At 43.7% G+C, this 19,741-nt stretch overlaps 1 pseudogene across 1 annotated transcript; it reads right to left on the minus strand.

Annotated features, from left to right (window-relative positions):
• Positions 1-6,500: 6,500 nt before the first annotated feature.
• On the minus strand, positions 6,501-9,120 carry LOC308575567 (vomeronasal type-2 receptor 26-like; annotated as a pseudogene). Its single transcript has 3 exons — positions 9,040-9,120; positions 8,067-8,193; positions 6,501-7,598 (listed from the first exon to the last, which is right to left on the minus strand). The product of its transcript is annotated as a vomeronasal type-2 receptor 26-like (transcript).
• Between the last annotated feature and the right edge of the window lie 10,621 nt (positions 9,121-19,741).

Here is a 19,741-nt window from a genome sequence, read left to right on the forward strand (position 1 = left end):
ATTGAAGAGTTTTATTTCCACACAAAAGTCAGCAGAGATTAAAAAACAACAACAACAACAACCCTCCATTTGCTTCAACATTCTCAATACATTTGCCATGTTGGCAGCTGGAAGCAGGGATCCAGTGACATCGGAAGGAGGGCATATTCCCCAAAGGTTTGGAGCCTGGAGCGCCATGGAATGAGGTTCGGCCACAGAGTGGCCCCTAAGTCTCAGGTTGCCTGCCTGTGTCATCTGGGACCACCCCTGCCTTTGGCTACAGAGAACGGTGCCTAGTTAGTGGGCTTAGTCTGCAGATCGGGGCCAGAGAACGGGGCGCATGTGGCCCCCAAGTCCTCTCCATCACCCTACTGAGCTTGGGGGTGTTGTGGAACTCCCCACACGAGCCACCCTCCCTGACCATGTGCCATGCTGGCTGCTGGGGACGGTGGCTGTTGGGAACGCCCAGAGGGCAGCATGTTACACAACACACTAGATAAAACAAAATTTAAAAAAGCCTCCCAGTAGTACCTTAGAGTTTGTTCTTGGTATGAGCTTTCGTGTGCATGCACACTCCTTCAGATACACTGAAACAGTGAGAGGGTGGGGAGGGGTCACCCATTCCCACCACCCTTCTGAGTAATACCCCCCCCCCCGCGTCAAGTCAAATACACCCCTTTGTTTTGTCTAGGCTTTATCCCACAATGGGATTGGAAGGGGGAGGTCAGGTTTCTGCCAGAAGACCCCTCCCAATTTATGACATAGTTATGACCACAATTCAAGAAGGACACTGACAAACTGGAACGTGTCCAGAGGAGGGCAACCAAAATGGTCAAAGGCCTGGAAACGATGCCTTATGAGGAACGGCTAAGGGAGCTGGGCATGTTTAGCCTGGAGAAGAGGAGGTTAAGGGGTGATATGATAGCCATGTTCAAATATATAAAAGGATGTCACATAGAGGAGGGAGAAAGGTTGTTTTCTGCTGCTCCAGAGAAGCGGACACGGAGCAATGGATCCAAACTACAAGAAAGAAGATTCCACCTAAACATTAGGAAGAACTTCCTGACAGTAAGAGCTGTTCGACAGTGGAATTTGCTGCCAAGGAGTGTGGTGGAGTCTCCTACTTTGGAGGTCTTTAAGCAGAGGCTTGACAACCATATGTCAGGAGTGCTCTGATGGTGTTTCCTGCTTGGCAGGGGGTTGGACTCGATGGCCCTTGTGGTCTCTTCCAACTCTATGATTCTATGTTTCTATGATTCTATGATTCTATGACAAATGTATGATCCTTTAGTAAGGGTGTTATGGGTAATTTGGGAAACTTATAAAAAGGGGAGCCATCCTTTGTCCAGGGCTTCTTTCTACTTCTTCCATGTTGTAGTTTGAAATCTTGTTGCAATGATAAAGATCAGGCCTACTGGCTGCTGTTTTGCTTCTATAATCTTGGCTGGAGTCTTTGTTTGACTCAAGTGAGCTGGGGAATTTCCCCTGTAACATCCAACAAGGTACTTCCTGTCTTATAATGATGAATGACTTGCGTCAACTGATACCTCCACATGGGGGCTCTCTTCACAAGACTACCATGTAGAACATTATCCCAATGGGTGAGAGGGAAGACCAGCATGATGAAATGGGCAGTGCAGTTATGGTGAGAATGCAACAGCTTCTCTGAAGACAATTCCATCAAGTCATGATGGCTACATAATGGCTCCAGTTTCAGAGGCACCATGCCACCAGATAATAATGGAGCAGAAGGGGGGAGAGTTATCAGGTCCCCTTAGGCCTGATCCACTTGTAGGGCTCTTTGCATGCTCTTAATACAAGCAAGCAATACAATACAGTAGATCGGACCTAACAGCCAATAAGGGAGATCTCAGAACTGTATAGGAATTGGTTACAAGGTGTACGAATGCTTGAACCCACATGGGTGTTTGGCATGTATATGAACTCACCATAACACATCTGAGGGGAATGGAACCTTTTGTGTGGAGTCAAGGGTGTGTGTTCATTTAAAATGTGTGCGTGCTTTTAACCCATACACTCAATAAAGAGCTTTTCTACAAAAAGAGTTGTTTACTACACGGAAATGAAAGAGGTGGAGTGTACGAGTGCTGCTTCGGACAGCGAGGTAACAGGCATTATCATTAACATCCACACAGCTTAATTCCAAAGTTGTTTAGTTGTGTCCGACTCTTCGTGACCCCATGGACCAGAGCACGCCAGGCCCTCCTGTCTTCCACTGTCTCCCGCAGTTTGGTCAAACTCATGCTGGTAGCTTCGAGAACACTGTCCAACCACCTCGTCCTCTGTCGTCCCCTTCTCCTTGTGCCCTCCATTGGTCCCGGCATCAGGGTCTTCCGGCTTGAGATTCATCCAGCCCAGCCTTTTGTATGATGAATTCTGCATGTAAGTTAAATAAGCAGGGAGACAATATACAGCCTTGTCGTACTCCTTTCCTAATTTCGAACCAATCAGTTGTTCCATATCCAGTTCTAACTGTAGTTTCTTGTCCCACATAGAGATTTCTCAGGAGACAGATGAGGTGATCAGGCACTCCCATTTCTTTAAGAACTTGCCATAGTTTGCTGTGGTCGACACAGTCAAATGCTTTTGCGTAGTCAATGAAACAGAAGTAGATGTTTTTCTGGAACTCTCTAGCTTTCTCCATAATCCAGCGCATGTTTGCAATTTGGTCTCTGGTTCCTCTGCCCCTTCGAAATCCAGCTTGCACTTCTGGGAGTTCTCGGTCCACATACTGCTTAAGCCTGCCTTGTAGAATTTTACACCTTGCTAGTGTGTGAAATGAGTGCAGTTGTGAGGTAGTTGGAGCATTCTTTGGCACTGCCAACAGTTAAGGATCCCTAAGTACCCAGAAGTCTTAGAGAAAGTGATTGCAGCAATGTGCCATAGTAACCACTAGGGAAGGGAAGGGATATACCCAATCTTGGAGCAAGAGGAGCACAAAGTCAGGGCGTTAAGATCTGTGCCTTCTGAGAGTGAAGCTTCCTACTTCAGATTCCTGTGCCAGTGAGGTAACAGTCTCTCACCCATTCCTTGGTCCAGCAAAGGGTTGGGTTGGTCCATGAGATGCTTGAGGAGCAAAGAGGGGGTCCCATTGCAGCTTTGAGCTAACTAACCATTGAAAATCTGAGGTTTAAGTATACTTAAACGTATACCTATAGAGAGCCAGTGTGGTGTAGCGGTTAGAGTGTCAGACTAGGACATGGGATACAGGGCAGGGTGATATCAGGTTTTCAACATCGTGCTGTATCACCAGGTAAACATCACAATATAGTGATAAAGCACGATGTCTGAAATAAGGAGGAAATAGGATGGGAAGAAGCAGCCAAGATACATTGCCCAGCCCTAGTATTGGCCCCACACCCAGGGTGCACAGAGGGGGAGGAGATTGCGAAGTCAGACAGGCATGGCACTGTTCACATGAATGAGGAGTCCTGGCCCACATTGAAAACTGCAAGGCACTGGGTTGAAACCACCACTGCTCCTGCCACCGCCACTGCCTGGCATGCGGAGGGAAAAGGAAGGAGCACTGGCCCCACCACTGCGAGGCACCGTGGTGAAGCTGCTGCTGCTTCCACAGTTGCCTAGGGAGGAATAAGGCAGCCCACCTGCTCAGCCAGAGAAGGTGGTCAAGGTGCTGGCCAGCCAGCTAGTAAGCCCCACCTGCAGTATACGGCCTTGGTCAAAAATCAGGTAATTGTCACCATACTCTGGCTCTCAAACCTGTTCTGGACAATGTATCAATACATCTTCCAGACCTACTGGGAGACCCAGGTTCAAATCCCCACTCAGTCCTGAAACTTACTGGGTGACCTTGGGCCACCTCACAGGGTTGTGAAGATAAGATGGAGGGCAGACCCTCATACACTGCCTTGGGCTCCTTGAAGAAAAATGTGAGATATAAGTGCAACAAACAAACAAATCTTTGGTGGTTCTTTTATTTTTTTATCCCCCCCCCCCGAAAGCAATAATTGGGAATACAGTCTTAGAAATGGATTTATTTCACAAACTTTCTTACGGATATTCAAAATAGTGCCCAACACAATAATTTAATTACTACAGAACCTGGTTGACAAGAATTACCACCCCACTGTATCCTCTAATTGCCTGTGGCCTCTTTGAGATAAAGAGCTTTTACGGGATATGAGAAAAACTCAAGTTATGCTAAGAGTACAGTATTCCTGGGACTAACAAGTCATGTTCCTTCCTATTAGTAACACAGCCAATAGAGATCAGCTGTGGGTTGCAAAAAAGGATTTATTCTTAGCACTTGACTCCATGGTTTTTTGTCTATGAGAGCAGCCAAAACCTGAAGCTGTTCTGAAAATCTTTGGTTTTTCTAACTTTATGGAGAGAGGGGGAAAGCGGCTTCCTTTGTGAGTGAATAATGTAACCCTGTAGTGCTGAGAACTGTTGTTGGCTTCTTCTAGTGCATTGTTGTTTGTAAGATGAGTTTGACGCTAGGAAAGCCACAGTGAAGCTGACAATGGCTAGGAAGCCCAGAAAGCCCAAAACACAGTAAAACATAATAACTGAACCTTCATTACATTCCAGAACAATTTCTTCAGTCATTGAGCGCATGTCAAAATACAAGAATGGGGGAGAGGTTGCCAGCCACACAGCACAAATAGTGGTTTGAATAAGGGAGCACGATGGAAAGGCCAGTCTTTTCCCGATCCATTTCCTCATCCTGGACCCAGGCTTGGTCGCGTGAAAGCCATGATCACAGTGATGGTTTTGGCCAACACACAAGAAACTGCCATTGAGAAGATAATGCCAAACGCAGGTTGCCAAAAGAGGCATGGTATCTTCTCAGGCTGACCAATGAATAGGAATACACAAAGGAAGCAGAGCAGTAGGGAGATGAGGAGGCCGTAGGTGAGGCTCCGGTTGTTGGCTTTGACTATGGGAGTGTCTTTGTGATCTCTTGGTAAGGTAGCCGTGTTGGTCTGCCGTAGTCGAAACAAAATTAAAAAAATCCTTCCAGTAGCACCTTAGAGACCAACTAAGTTTCTCTTAAGCTTGGTTCTCCTGAATGGGGAGACTAGGGGCAGCATAGGTACAAGCGGGGGTTGCACTAGGTGAAAAAAATGCACTAGGTGAGAGGCCCTGATTCGGCAAAAGAGCTCAGTTTTCAGAGGCTGCCTGGTTTGTCTCAGTGTTATGTCTGGAGCTGGGATCTAAGAATAATAGGCATGTAGGATTTTAGAATGTAGTAATCTGATTGGCCATAGGAGCCGTCCAATCCAGCTCCTGATGGGAAGTTTGAATTGGCCTATCAGGTATGACCTAGGTCTGAATACAGGCTATATAACCTGGGGTCTGGGGGACCCCCAGCAACAAACACACCTGAGGACTGACTGTTCTTATTACAACTTGAATAAACTCCTTAAAACTGATTACACTCAGGTACGAAACAATAACCAAATCCAACAATTAAATAGATTTTTGCCTATGCATTCTTATGACAATTTTAAAAATAAGAAACCATGATTGTTATCTTTTTGTCACAAATGATTGAAATTTGCTGGTAGAAAAGCTGCTTCTAAGTAGACAAAGTCTTGCAAAAATAGATTGAATTTGCCATAGTCCATCATCCCCAATGCACTTTGCAACACAAAATGTTTTATTTGCAGTTGTATAGCTGAGTCCAGAGACTCGTGTCTCTATGGCCCCATTTTCAAATGGTACAGTAGATAGTGTATTAATAGCATCCTCTAGTCTTGGTTCTTAGTTTCACATCTGACCCATGAATTCCCTACTAACCAGAGCAGTGGTTATATAATAAGTGGTTCTCAAACTTTCCCCCTGCCATGTTCCATCTAAGCATCTCTAAAATCTTGAGGCCCCCCTCCGTGTGACATATAATTTTTATTATTCAAAAAGTGAATTCATGTTTGCTTGGAGGAAGCCTAAATGACCATTGTATGTTCATAATTCATTCTCAAATTGCCCCCCTTAAAAATCAAATTGCCCTCCTGTGCCCCACGTTGGGAACCACGGAACTAGAAGAATTAAGAGATGCAATTATGGTAAATTGGGCAATTCTGGTGTAGTTGGGTCACTCATAAACTGTAGTTCTTCTGGGACTCTACAAAAGAAAACAAGTTGCTTTTTGTTCAGGTCTCAGCAAGATTTTCCTGAGCGAGATGGCAAGGTATTTATTATGAGTGAAATATATGTGTTCCTGTGCATATTTGCAAAATTTCTGAATAAATTTTAATATATTAAGGCAGGGTCAAGGCAGGGTCAAAAAGTTTGTATCCAATGGATGAGTTTGCATCCCTTATCACTCTTCTCAATCCACTCAAGTAGATCTAACAGAACTATTGAAGAACTATTATCAGCAGGCAGGGGGGATTTTAGATTGTGATATGTAATATTGGGTGTGTAGATAATTGGTGGTGGGTTGAGAAATTATATGTCAGTTAATAACCTCACAAAATACTCCTTTTGGTTTCACAATGATTACATTGCTGTCAGGACCACGGAGAGTAGTGGAAACGAATGAGGTGCCACGTGTGTGGATAAATCATGGCCGATTGAGATATGATGAACCAGGACTAAACTTAAATATGGAACTCAGTTTATATTAACTTCATGTGTTCAATTAATTCATATCCAACTGACAATGATCTGGAAAGAAGTATTTCCAGTGACAAAGAATTCCCTGGACCAGTGAGTCACTCTTGTCAGTTCTTAATTCTTTATTCTAATTAGCTGCTCCCTGCTGTTCAGCTCAGGCCTCAGTAAAATGACATAGCATTTGGGGGTAAAGATGCAACCCAGTAACCCAAAACTGGAGGCCAAGATGGAGAAGATCTCCACAGCCACCATGTATTTGCCCTTGGTGCTCAAGTAGGTTGGAACAAAGGACAACCACACACTGCAAAACACCAACATGCTGAAAGTGATAAATTTGGCTTCATTGAAACTGTCCGGCAACTTTCTAGCCAGGAAAGCCACCGTGAAGCTCACAATGGCCAGCTAACCCATGAATCCCAGGACACAATAAAACATAAGAGTGGAGCCTTCATTACATTCTAGTATTATTTCTTCAGTCATTGAGTGCATGTCAACATCTGGGAAAGGAGGAGAAGTTGCCAGCCATATGCTGCAGATTGTGGCTTGAATAAGGGAGCAGGAAAGAACAATGGAGCTGGCCAATTGTTTCCCCAGCCACTTCCTCATGCTGGAGCCAGGCTTGGTAGCCATGAAAGCCAGAACCACAATGGCGGTTTTGGACAATATGCATGAAATGGCAACTGAGAAGATCATGCCAAAAGCAGTTTGCCGTAGGATGCATGTCAGCTTGTTAGGTTGGCCAATGAAGAGCAAAGCACAAAGGAAGGAGAGGAGGAGGGAGAGGAGGAGAGCGTAGGTGAGGTTCCTGTTGTTGGCTTTGACTAAGGGAGTCGCCTTGTGTTTCACGAATATTCCAAGCACTGCAGCTGTGATGGAAGAAAAGCAGACAGCAAAAGTGGCCAGACTGATCCCCAATGGTTCTCCATAAGACAAGAAAGTTTTATCTTTTGGAAGGCATCCATCCTTGTCACTGTTTGGATACTGATCTTCAGAGCATTCAAAACAGTCATCCATGTCTGTAAAAGAAAAATGAAAAATACTATACTATACTTGTGAAGCCTTTTGCGCCCAGAAGAAATCAAGGCAAATAGTCAGAAAGCTTTGAATGATGGCTGCTGGATCAGTACTGGTAAAATATATATAGGTGTTTGGCCCAATTATTTCTATATACAAGAGGGCTGTATTTACTTAGGATTCCAGAGCAATGCAGGTCTTCACTACAACTGGAAGAAGAGAAGTTCATCACCTGGATATCACCAATCATAAGTTCTCCCTGTTTCCATCATCTCCTGCTATGCTGAAATCCTTACCTCTGCATTCCATGAGCATATGAGACTATGCTCCAAAACAGGTACATCTTACTGGTACCATTGGAAACCATTCTCTTTCCTTCCTTCTCTACTTATTTTAATTTTCATGTACTGGATCATTCTTGACAATTCTTATAACTAGTATACCCCAAAAATAAATAAAAAATCTCTGACCCTTCTGATCCGAAATCTTCCCTTCTGGGCACGGGATGCAATCATAGCAGCAAGGCAGCTTCCCTTCCTTCTTGGTCCGACTGTAGCCCAATTGGCAATTCTCATTGCACAGAGAAAGGGGTTGTGCCTGTCCAAAAAGGAAAGAAGATGGTAATTTCTGACTTAAACATGCCGTACCTGTTCCTCAGATTGGGCCAAATTTACCCCCCTGTTTCCCACACTGGCAGGAAGTCTGAAGTGCCCATCAGATCAGGATGACCATTCACATCCCAAGGAGCTGCTGCCCTTGGTCCTTCTGTTGTTCGCTTCACAGCAATTGCCCTCCCCCTGTCTGATACTGAATGTCCCCTGCTGGACACTGAGCAGGCCACAAACACCCTGAACCCACTTTTATGGGGCCTTTGAGAACTTTGGCTCACACCTCACCCTTAGGTTCTGGGGTGCTTCTGCTCTTCATTTATTTATTTTTACTGATTGATTTTATATTGAATAAATACATAAGTTGCCAAAGTTTCCTGGTTCTGTGTGTCTTGCTTTCTTCTCACAATTATATGTTTCAGACTTTAGGTGATGCAATTTGCTTTGTCGCTTCCTAACCATGTAAGTTTTTTAGCTGTGGGCTCCTTTGAACATTATCTGAGAATCTCAGCGGTCCAAACAAGGTATTGTTAAGTTATGCTACAGCAATGTTTGGGGTAACAATGAAGAACAGTGATGAGGTTCTTCTGTACTTTGTTAAATTCAGTTATTAATAAGCCCACCTATCCAATTCCTTTATATATCACATTTTGCCATTATAAACTTCCCACTGCCTGTGCTGTTTTCAACTGCATGTTGGTTCCCTGTCTTCTTCAGGAGGTGAGTTAAATCACATCTAGTTGCATCTTGGAATAGCTGTTTCAGAGTTTGAATAGTGGACCCCCTTTTTTTGGCATTGAGTAAATGTCTGGGGACACTCTGAAATGGACCTTACCTGGTTGAACCTGGTGGGCCACGTGATGGTATCATCATGAATGGAGAGTCTCTTGCTTGGGGGAGCCTGGAGGTTCATCATTCCGACCTTAACTCTGAAAAAGGAGTCATTTGGGAATGTGATCCAGTTGATGATATCCAATTCAGTTACCAAATCCCCCTTCTGGCTAAATGAAACCTCTTCCCCGGCACTATTGTTAAATGAGATGCCTCTCAGAAAGTGGTGGAGCTAAATTAGTGAAGAGAAGAGGGAAGAAATCCACGAGGGTATTAGAAAGAGACAGATGTATAACAGGATGATATTATTTCCCTCCAATTGTTGGCATCTGTTTGTCTCGAGAACAATGGAGTGTGGCTCCAGCGGTGAGGTCAACCCGCTGTGTTAGCAGCACTGAAGTGACCTCCCCAGGGTGCAAGCCTGGACAGTCCTGGGCTGCCCAGAGGACAAGGCTCCCCTCTCAGTCTTGCTGATGTGGTCGAAAGGAAAGCAGAGCAGGACGTTTGGCACCAGCTTGGTTTCAGGGGTTGCCAGAAGGAAGCATAGAAAATAACATCCATCCGCCTAAGAGACTCCACTCTGGATCTGTGTAGGGCTTACTTTTTAGCCTTTTATTCTCTGGAAGATATCCCAGAAGGTAGCAGAGGTGGAGAACATTCAATTCAACTCTGCACAAGGTCGAGATCACAGATTCTGTTCACAGTAATTCTAACAGCTCATCCACACCATACATTTAAAGAACTCTTGTTACAGTCATGGTTTCCCCCAGAGAATTATGGAAAGGAAAGTTGCTTAAAGGAGTTGAGAGTTGTGAGGAGAACATTAAGAAACTACTGTTCGCAAGATTCCTTGGTGGAAGCCATGGCTCTTAAAGTGAAACAAGAGTGCTTTGATGTTGCAGATTTGCCCCATGTGTTTTAAAATGAAAGATATAGCAGTCCTATCACATTTCTATGCTGAAAGATGAGGGTAAGAAGAAAAAGAAAAAAATATGGTGCTGGAGGAGACTCTTGAGAGACCCATGGACTGCAAGAAGATCCAACCTCTCCATTCTGAAGGAAATCAGCCCTGAGTGCTCACTGGAAGGACAGATCCTGAAGCTGAGGCTCCAATACTTTGGCCACCTCATGAGAAGAGAAGACTCCCTGGAAAAGACCCTGATGCTGGGAAAGATGGAGGGCACAAAGAGAAGGGGACGGCAGAGGACGAGATGGTTGGACTGTGTTCTCGAAGCTACCAACATGAGTTTGACCGAACTACGGGAGGCAGTGGAAGACAGGAGTGCCTGGCGTGCTCTGGTCCAGGGGGTCACGAAGAGTCGGACACGACTAAATGACTAAACAACAAGAAGAAAAAGAGCTTTCTAAACAGTCAAGAAACTATTTTTGCACCCTGAAAGATGGCGAACTATTCTATATTAGCAATAGAGGGACATTACCTGCCATGGCTGTGGATCCAGCCTATTCCCTCTTAGTTCATCCATCATTACACTGTGTTTGAATCTGGAGAAATGCATGTTTTGTAAAGCGTGTGCCACTGCCAAGACTGCATTGTAGATGCTGTAGCTGTGGGCAGTCATGCTCCTTTCAAAGATAGACCCAGGAAGAGTCTCAAGCTTCTCTGTCCCAGTGCAGAGATCATTGTCTTTCTTTTCAAAAGAACAAAGAAATGCCTCTTCCCAGAAAGTTCTGATGAAGCCATCCTCCCTTTCTGTGACAGGGTTTCTCTTCTGAAGAAATTTCTGGAATCCTAGATGATTGGCTGAATGAACTGCAAACGAAATGGCACCATGGAGAAAGCGTATGTCCCAGTATCTTTGAAAGGAAAACGATGTAAAATCCATCTGGGCTGTCATAATCCAGACTTTTGCCTTGATTTCCACAGGCATATTCATTGTTTCTGCCAAGGTGGGCATTACTCTCAGTGCCATCATGGTCTGAATTTCACCAATCACAACCACAACATTGGCGGTGCTGCCCATAATAACATTGATTATTTTAGAACCTTCTTCCACCATTTCCATAGACTCACCTGAAAAGGTTAGTTTGGGAAATGTTTCTCTATAATCACAGCAAATACCTCTTCCGGCAAACATGGGAAGGATGTTTTGTACAAATCTCTCTCCGTTGTCATCACTCAGAGTCACCACTCCAATCCACATCCAGCTGAAATGCAGCAGTAGCTGGAGAATCCCATTATACTGATGAGCCACATCAGGGAACATTCGGTGAAAGAACTCTTCTTGGATGTGGTTACTCAGCATAGGAGAAGAGCCATAGATGAGCTGAAAATGATTGTAAAAATTATGCTTGCAAATTCCATCCACTTTGGTGTTTTTATATACCCTCTTATGGTGAATGAACACAGATGAGACTGCACAGAGAAAATTTAATTTTTTTAAAAAAACAAAACACACACACATAAAAGTTGAATATTGGGGCTCTATATGGAGTGGCTAGATTTCTTGAAATACTTCAATTTATACATTTCCCCCCCACTCAGACACCCATAGAGTCTACGGTCTTTGCTGCCCTTATATTTTCAATAAAGGGAAAAGCACTGCAAGGGTCACTTCTCCCTTAATTTTCCTATGTGAATGTCACCATCAGAACATATAAGCAAACAGTATCAGACATGTGAACACAGAATAAAGAGCAAATATAGCTAGTTTCTGTTGAAGAATCCATAGGACAGCTCCTTGAACCATAAACTGGGGAAAAATAAAATTAAAATGCATTTGTAAAGGCCATTGAGCCCAATCAAGCAATGATGATTTTTGATGACTGGACTGCATCTGAACCTCAATCATGGATTCTGTGCTGGAATGCTTAAATATTGGAGAGGAGAGAATTAGCCTTTCCTGCACTGAGAAATCAAACATGTCATACAGAATTCAGGACAGAATGGTTGTTCCTTGTATTCTGGTGTATTATGTGCAGGGATGAGTTTTGTTCATTGTGAGTCATTCACACTTTGTAATATCAACCTGGGGCCTTAAGGGATAGAATCCAACAGAAATGTGAATAGCATCCTAAATGGCCACACTCAATGCACACATCTCTGTGAATCCCTCAACCTACAGCGTGAAAGGATGCAGTGCAGGAAAAACTTGAATGGCTTCTCCAGTGGCTCTCTTACCTGTGGCATCTTGTAGATACTCAGGACCGTTGGCATGTGGAGACAGATGTCAGAATTCGGTCCCCCGATGATGGCTACTGGACTGTTCTCAACACCACACTTATAGTTAGGGATGAGTCTGCCCCATCCAGACAGCAGCTCCATGGAGCCATGATAGGTCCAGCTTGCAACGAAATGGCTGTTCAAGATGTGGAATCCCAGAGTGACATTGGGCAAGATCTGTGGGTTGTCATTTATCTCCTTTACAGCAAATACCAAAGCCACAATGTGCTGGTAGAGTTGTGTCATGAGCCTGCAATGAGAGGTCCATTTTGCATCTTCTACAGAAAAGGACATTGTCTACATATCTACTTATCTCTCTAATGAAGGGAAAATACATCAGATGAGAACAGACATTTAGCCTTGAATCCCATATTATTTTTTGAATCTGTTAAGAAATATTCACTCACCTTCCCCTTTGCAAGTCAGTGGAGTGATCTGCCCACCCCACCACAACCCTTGGGATACCAAGGCCTTTTCTGGCAGGCTGAGATTTCCCCCACTTTATTCTTTCCTGAGAGTGCATAATCTGTTTTCAGCCTCCACCCCTGTCCCCACAATTCCTATTGTGTCCACCTCAAGTCCGCTCAGGCAGGAGAACCACTGCAGCAATCATTCTGAAATATGACAGAACTTGTTCCTTAGAGGAGGTGAGCACGCCTACACATTGCATCCAAATTATAGCAGGTTGGACAAATTCAATGATGCACAAGAGAAAATAAATACATCTGCCATTGCTACTATTAAAGTTTGAAACGTGGTAAACTGGACTTGCTTCACTAACATTAATTTAAGACTATGGTAGACACTCTTAGCAGAAATGGGCTTGACCTCTCAGGTCCCCACTTCCCCGCCCCAGATAAAAGCACATCAAATGCAGAAGCACAATAATTACTTATAAGGAAAGCCGATTGCACCAACAGCAAAATATGAATTCATTTAATATGGATGTATTATATTGTTAAATAAACACAGTTCCTTACATCGGGTCATCAAAGAGTTTAGCAGAGGGACGTTCTTTGAATGTTATCTTGTTTATGAATGTATAGACCTGAGACATGATGCCAGCAACCATGAGGTCTCCTGACTGATAATATTTGTGAAGAATGGGAAGAGGGTCACTGGTGGGGCACTGAACCAAAGGAATATTGCATGTAGTTAGAGGCAGCAGTATTGATAGTAAGATCACAAATGCTACCATCTTGCAGGAAAACTCTTTACTGCAAAGGACACTTCATCTCTTTGTAATGCAAGAGTCCCTGCCTTAAATTAGTACTCCAGTAGCTGAGTTGAAGAACACAGAACTGAAGAATCAGTAACCAGATGAAAGAGCCTTGCATTTCCATAGCCTTAGTTTACATTTTGAATGTGCCCACTTGAACTCTCCTGGGTTGGGGAAATACAGCTGTGATTATGATTAATTTGATAATTACAGGAGACATAACTTATGACAGCTGTTGTTTATGACTCACTCATCATTGTTAAAGAAATAATGTGTCGTCGTCCCCCATAGCAAATGTCTTCTTTGATCCTGTTCAAAGTTATAGAGAATCACAGGAGAGAGGGGAAAATAGAAGATTTGTACTCCCTCTCCCATGGAAATGGAAAAACTTTTGCACTTTCCTCCATGTGTGATGGAGGTGGGCAAGGCTATATGTCAAATTAGAAGAGGCTTGGGGTGGTATTCAATATTCATCCTACTCAGAGTAGATCCATTGAATTTAATGAGCATGACTAACTTAGGTTAAATAATTCAGAATTTAGTTGAATGCACCCCTTGGTCTCCACCTTTTACAAGAGCAGCAGTTCAGGCCAGTCTTAGCCCAGCCTCTTCAGAGTAGGGTGCCTTGCATAAATCCAGTTAGTTGCAGTCGCTTTCTGGAAATGGCACCTTTTATGTATTTATGCATATTTAGTTCATGTATATTGAGTGGTAAAAATAAGATTTGCATAATATCTCGTAGTGTCCCTGTTTAAACTTTAGAAAATATCTGAAGGCAGCCCTGTATAGGAAAACTTTTAAATGTTTTATGTTTTATGATGTTTTTATATATGTTGGAAGCCACCCAGAGTCAGCCTAGTCAGATGTGCAGGCTATTATTATTATTCAGGTCAGAAATATGGGGTGTTAGGGGAGAGGTAATACCTCTGGTGGGGGGACATATCACGCTCCTTCTGGTGTAGTTGTTCTACCTTTCCCTCCACCCTACACTCAGCGCTTGCCTGTGGCTCCTAGAAGCTGTGAGTATGCGACAGCAGCCACACTCTGGGAATGGCTTTGACTGGCCAGCTAAACTAGATGAGGGTAGCTGATGGGTCTCAAACCACAGATGAGTTAGGGACTTATCCTGCATGCAGAAACAGGCTCTTGCGGATTGAGTAGATGAGAACAATAGTTTTTCTTCTGTGAAAGACGTACACTGGCTCCCAGTACGTTTCTGAGCACAATTCAAAGTGTTGGTGCTGACCTTTAAAGCCCTAAACAGCCTGTTTAGGGAAGAATGGCAGATGAAGTTGATGGACTATATGGAACTGGCGGAAATGACTGGCAGAATCCGAGACCAGGGAGAAGAGTCGGTGGAAGAAGACTGGAAAAAGTTTAAAGACTATTTACAGAAATATTGTAAAATTAATGAATGTTAGAAAAATGTTGGAATGAAGTTATATGGCTTTAGTAGAAATGTTACAAGGAATTAAGTATAAATAGATTAATAGAGAATTAAAGGGAAAAATAAGGTTAGAATGTGTTAAGATAATTATAGGATAGAAAACAGAGGAAGATGGAAAGGAATTGCTGAAACAATTAACAGAAGTGGAATACAAAAAGGGAGGTGTGAGGAGGTCGTGGAAATAAGTGAATGAAATATAAGATATTGAAATTGTTTGATATGTTTAACTGTTTTTGTTTTGTTTTGTTAGTTTAATGTGTTAGTGTTATGTAGTGTTTTGGTATTGTATTGTATTGTTTTTGTAGTGTTTCAATTGTTGGAAAAGTAATAAATATTTTTTTTTTTTAAAAAATTAAAGCCCTAAACAGCCTCGGTCCTGTATACCTGAAGGAGCATCTCCACCTCCATCGTTCTACCCGGACACTGAGGTCCAACGCCGAGGGCCTTCTGGTGGTTCCCTCACTGCGAGAAGCCAAGTTACGGGGAGCCAGGCAGAGGGCCTTCTCGGTGATGGCACCCGCCCTGTGGAACACCCTCCCACCAGATGTCAAAAAGAAAAGTAACTACCAAACTTTTAGAAGACATCTGAAGGCAGCCCTGTTTAGGGAAGCTTTTAATGTTTAATAGGTTATTGTATTTTAGTGTTGGAAGCCGCCCAGAGTGGCTGGAGAAACCCAGCCAGATGAGCGGGGTATAAATAATAAATTATTATTATTATTATTATTATAACTATCCCTCTCAGTTTGCTGTCATCTGCAAATTGGATGAGCCTCAATTGCTTCATCCAAGTTGTTTATAAAGATGTTGCAGCCTGCAGCCCCCACTTGACACTTTTTCTCAGAATGACAAGCAACCATTAATGAGTTCTCTCATTAATTTCAGACAGTTCAGTCAGACAAGCAGCTACAAATCCATCTAACAGTTCCCTCATTCAACCCACAGTTTACCACCTTCCTCACAAAAATATCGTGGGGGACTTTGTCAAAAGCCTTTCTGAAATCAAGATACACTATGTCCACAGCATTCCCCTGATCCACCAAGCATGTAACTCCGTCAAAAAAACTAAGAAATGAGATTCATCTGACGTGCTTATTTTTGAGAAACCCATGCTGGGTCTTGGTAATCACAGCATCCTTTTTAAGTGCTCACAGACTGACTGTTTCATTGTGTGTTCTAGGAGCCTTCCTGGTTTTGATGTCAAGCTCACCATTCGGTAGTTACCCGGGTCTTCTTGTTCCCTCTTTTTGAAGATAGGAACAACATTTGCCTACCTTCAGTCTGCAGAGACCTCACCTATTCTCCAAGAATTCTCAAAGATCCTAGACAAAGGCTCTGAAATTACACCTGCAAGCTCCTTTAGTAACATTGGATGCAGCTCATCAGGCCCTGGAGATCTGAATTTATTTAAAATATCTAGCTGTTCCCTTACCTCTTCTTTTCCTATCTTGGACTACATCTCCCTTCTTACATCATTTATTCTGTTATCTCCAGGTTGGACACTGTTTTCCTTTTGGGTGAAGACAGAGGCAAAGTAGGTGTTGAGTAGTTCTGCCTTCCCTCTGTCACCTACCACTTGCTTGTTCTTCCTCTTGCTTTGAACATAGCCAAATAAACATTTTTTTAAGAATTACTTTTAACATCTCTTGCTTATTCTGAGCTTTAAGCAGCCTGATCTTCATCCTAAACTGTTGTATTTTCCTCCTTTGTGATTTCCCCTTTCTTCCATTTCTTACACATGTTCTTCCTGACTCTCAGCTCATCTGTAATCGCCTTATGCAGCCACATCGGTTTCCTTAGATGCCTCCCACTTTTCTTTCTGGTTGGAATTGTCTGCCTTTGGGCCTTCAGCATTTCTCATTTAGAAGCTCCCATCCCTATTGGGCTCCCTTCTATTCATTCCAGACTATGGGACCTCACCCAGTAGCTCCTTAAGCTACCGGGGCCTCTATGCATACTTTCCACTTTGGATCCAGGACATGGGCGTGAGTCAAAATGCTGGGGGTGGAAGTGGCGGCAGTATTGGCAGCGGCAGCAGCACTGCCCCTATCCTCTACTGGGCTCTGGTGGCCACAGCTTCTTCAGGGCTGCCTTTCACCACCAGACTGCAGCTCCACTCCCAGCTCAGGCCTGAGCATGAGGTGGAAGTAGCAGAGGGAAGGAGGAGTAGGGGCAGTGGCCACCTCTCCTCCACTGGGCTCTAGCACTTGAGAAACTGTGAAGGCCGTAGCTTCCTTGGTGCTAGCCCAGTGGGAGGGAGGGAAAGAGCTGCCATTGAACAGCCCCCACCACTGCCAGAGGGGCAGAGAGCACCCAGAGCCCCTTTGCCTCCTGCTCCCCCTGGGCCAGCAGCCACTCATGGCCTACTCCTTTCCATGTGCTGCCGCCACCTTCCTGCTGAGCTCACAGTTCCCAGGGGCCATGCGCTCTGCACACCCCAGTGGTGCCAGGAAGCCACAGTTATCCACTGGGGCTGGGAAAGGTGAAGCAAAGCGAAGAGAAGGGCTGTCTTCGCTTCCTCGCTCTGCCAACCTGGCACATCAATGTTTTTCAGCTCCCTCCGCGCACTCTGATTGGAGGAGAGGCTGGCTTCTCCCAGCAGCCACCACAACTGCCTTCTTTCATTGCTTTCATTATTTAAACACCGAGAAGAGCAGAAAGTTGTGCTCCTCAATGGTGGCTGCCCAAAGGAGGACACATGGATCCCAGGACATTCCTGGATCCAATCAGAGAGCAGGCTGACTTCTTTGAATCTGGGATGCCCTGCTCAAGAGAACAGTTGAGTGTTATGTTCTATGTATTCTGAGTTCTCCCTATGGCCTTCCTCCAGCTTATTCACTTCTATTTCTTCTTTAAAGGAAGTGGAATTAAGTGGAGGGATATTAGGTGGACCTAGGAGATCAGGGTTAAAATCACCAATCACAGCGTGATCTTGAGCCAGCTGGCTGCCTTCTCTTTACGAGTTTTTATAAGCCAGTAGTGGGAAGGGTCAAATACAAATGGAACACAAAACCCACAATTCCTCTTTGAGCCAGCTTTCCATTTTTCATTGAACTGGGAAGGTTCATAGGAACCCAGGTTGCTTGCTTAGGAACAACACCGTGAAGACCTCAGGAGAACCCTGCCAAGCTTTAGTCTCCAAGTATAGCCTTTTACCTTAGGTGCTTCCATCAACAGGGGCACTTTATTGTCTGCAAATCCAAGAGTGTTTGACCATGCAACAATTGTGCTGCTCCAAGAACGCTCATACCTAACCTCACGCTGTGGGGTAACAGTGAAAACTCAAGAAGGATCTTATATATTATCCCCCCCCCCAATAAATAGGAAATATTGGGATTTCAGTTTGTCTCTGTCAGTCACTCTGTCAATTTCATGACCTTACTGCCCTTTCCCTTCCCACATGCCACAACCACATGTATTGTATGTTTCAAGTTGTACCACTGCATTTAAGCCTCCATTGTCACCTTCATGAGTCCCTCACATTGCTTTCCAACTCTAAGATGACAAAAGGAAATTTCCCACTTCCATAGGCATTGATCTATATTTGTTAATATGCAGTAACTAGTCAGTCTCAGCTGTTAGTCCATGCAATGTGGGATTTCTGAAGTGTATAGAAAAACAGATGTCTGCATACACTAACCATTTCTGTAAGGAAATGTAACATTCTGTATTGCACCTGCAACTGGAGCCGGTGTTATTTTAACTATTTTCTCCCTTCCCTTAACTCTTGTACAAGGAAAGATCCCTGAAAAACATGTCTCCATTGGTAACACATGTACAGTTTTGGGAAATGGTGCAGGTGTGATTGAAGAAGAGTGTTGGGAAAACTAGGAAGCTCCCTTCAGGGCACCAGTTTGCAGCTGGACTTCTTGCTTGCCTGGGGCACTCGAAATTGCAAGAGAACTACTCAATAACAAATATGCATCATTATTTTGATCTTACTTTAAGTCACAGAGCTCAATGCTCTAAAGAGATAACTTTGTAATTATCTCAAATTGCTGGGTTTCATCATCCATCTTGCCAAACCCCATGTACATTTTATCAGGCCATGAACACAATCAATGTCAGTGTGTGAAAGTGTATATAAAATAAATCCTGTCATTCAGAGCCCTGATGAGAAATTCTGAACATGCAGGTTTTCATGGATAAGATCATTGGCATGTTCCCTTTATCAAAACAATCCAGAGTCATTAAATGAATGTTCTTGTAATGCAGTTTATGGTAGATGAGATAGAAATCTGACTTTTGGCATCCCTGTTGGCCCCAAGATGGTTGGAACATTTATGCTGCTTATCCTTCTCTTCCTGTGGCTACAGTTGCCTCCAACTGAGAGCAAGGAACACTCTGCTAGATGCACCATGATGGAGCCTTTCCAGCTTCCATACCAGAATTATCAGAGAGGGGACCTAATCATTGGAGGAATCGTTACCTATTTTGGCTTTGTATTTGAAGAAATAGATTTCCATGAGCACCCAAACACAAAGCTTATAGATGAACTTTTGTAAGTAAAAAACCTCTATCTTTCATAGTGTACCCTTGGTGAGCACAAGTATGCTACAAGTGCACCAAGCATACAGTGTCATGCTCAGAACATGTTTCCATGTTCAGGTAGGAATGTTAAACATCTATTTTCTTCTCTTTACATTGTCACCTGGTCATCTTCTTCTTTGTTGCTTTATTCCGCTTCTTGGGGTTTCTATCTTCTGCCTTTTCTTCTTTCTGATCATCTGATCCCATGGCTCTCACCGCCTTCTCCCAACTTCATCCTCCCCCTCCCTCTGTGTTTCCTTTCACACCATTAACGTCTGTTTCTCTTTGAGCAAAGCTTGATCCTCACTTTCACAATCACTCTCTTTTAATCT

The sequence above is a fragment of the Podarcis bocagei genome, assembly GCF_964188305.1.
Source record: "Podarcis bocagei genome assembly, chromosome: 16".
NCBI lineage: Eukaryota > Metazoa > Chordata > Lepidosauria > Squamata > Lacertidae > Podarcis > Podarcis bocagei.